Source organism: Marmota marmota, unplaced genomic scaffold (assembly GCF_001458135.2).
Source record: "Marmota marmota marmota unplaced genomic scaffold, marMar, whole genome shotgun sequence".
Taxonomy (NCBI): Eukaryota; Metazoa; Chordata; class Mammalia; order Rodentia; family Sciuridae; genus Marmota; species Marmota marmota.
Window position 1 is genome coordinate 3,871,504 of NW_025999962.1, and position 1,510 is coordinate 3,873,013.

At 61.3% G+C, this 1,510-nt stretch overlaps 1 protein-coding gene across 2 annotated transcripts in view; it reads left to right on the forward strand.

Moving 5' to 3' along the window:
- Positions 1-1,510, forward strand: part of Shisal1 (shisa like 1) — a 100,935-nt gene that overhangs the window by 24,295 nt on the left and 75,130 nt on the right. The gene's annotated exons all lie outside the window — the stretch shown is intronic.

Here is a 1,510-nt window from a genome sequence, read left to right on the forward strand (position 1 = left end):
GGACGCCCACCCTCCCCACCCCTCGGAAACCTGGCTTCAGGGGGCGGGTGGGCTCCGTGCTGAGCGGTCTGGCCCGGGTATCGACCTCCTCAGGACTTCCAGAAAAACACAAAAAGTGGGTTGCAGAGTCTGCTGTAGCGTCAGACTCACGTGCGTGGTTTATCTGAGGTTAACTGAAATATCCGTGTCAACCTGTCACTGCGCCGCCTGCATGCCGTAGCAGGGAAACCAAACTGGGGTCGCGAGACCTGATCTGGGTCAAATCGGGGGCCGTACTGGTCCCTGCTGGACCCCCGCTTCCTGTCAGGACTGGCTTATTCCTCTGGAGCAGGTCTGGGCTCTCCGTCAGGTTTGGCTGTGGCAGCCCTCACCAAACACATTTACCGGAGACGCCACGTCCCTGATGGTCCTCATGTTCAATGCTGGGCTGTAACAGTTAGCTTGTGCTATGTAACAAAGAAGCCCCAATCTTGGGGGCGTCGAGTCACGATGGTGTATTTAGCTCACGATTCTGGGGCTGCCTGGGATGTCCAGGGTCTGGCTGGGCGTGGCCCCTCTGTGCAGGGCTTTCTCATGCCCCGTGGCTAGCTGGCAGGTTGGCTGGTGGTGGCATGACCTAGGATGGCCTTGCTCGTGTGTCTGCTGAGAGGAACACTTGGTGTCCCTCTCCAACTGGCTGGCTGGGGCTCATTTACTGGTGGCCTCCGTGTCCCACATGCAGTCTGAGTGCGAACCCAGGTACATAGGGCTTTCTAAGCCCCTGCTTGGCTCACACTGAGCAGGTCACAAGGCTGAGCTCCGTCAGCGTGGGAGGGAAAGGTCCAGACCAGGGAAAGAGGAAGGGGAAGACGATGGGGCCATTTTTAGGCTGTGATTATCTTAGTCTGTTTTCTGTTGCTATAGTAGAATCCCCGAGCGGGGTAATTCGTGCAGGAAAAAGGTTTACTTGGACGCATGGCTCTGGAGGCTGGAGGCCCGTCCAAGACAGGGCGGCTGTGTCTGCTGAGCGCCTTGTGCTGCTTCCACTCACGGCAGAAAGCGGAGCCAGAGCCCGAGGGAGAGAAGCTCAGCCTGGGGGCGGCCCCCGCCAGAGCCACCCGATCCCACGGGAACTCATCCAGTCTGCGGGAGGGAAGCCTCACTCACCAAGGAGGGACTGCCCTCCACCAGGGCGCAACCCACGGCCCAAACACCCACACCAGACCCGGCCCCAGCGAGACTCGGCCGCCCGGGGACAGGCCTCAGCTCTGGGGCTGCCCGGGTCAGGCGGGGCGAGGTGGAGACATGTGCACAGAGAGGCCTGAGGACACGGTGGCAGGAGAGGTGCCGTCAGGGACAGCGTGGGCAGGTGTGCTGCCTGGTGACACGGGGACACGTGCTAGCACCAGCTAAGGTGCCGTTAAGAGCCAGTTCCACTGGGTATGGGTGCCCCTTGCTGGGTGACAGGTGGCCTTCACGAGCCTCGCGGAGCAACAGGAGCCTCAGAAGCACAGAGTGGCCCCGGCTGAGC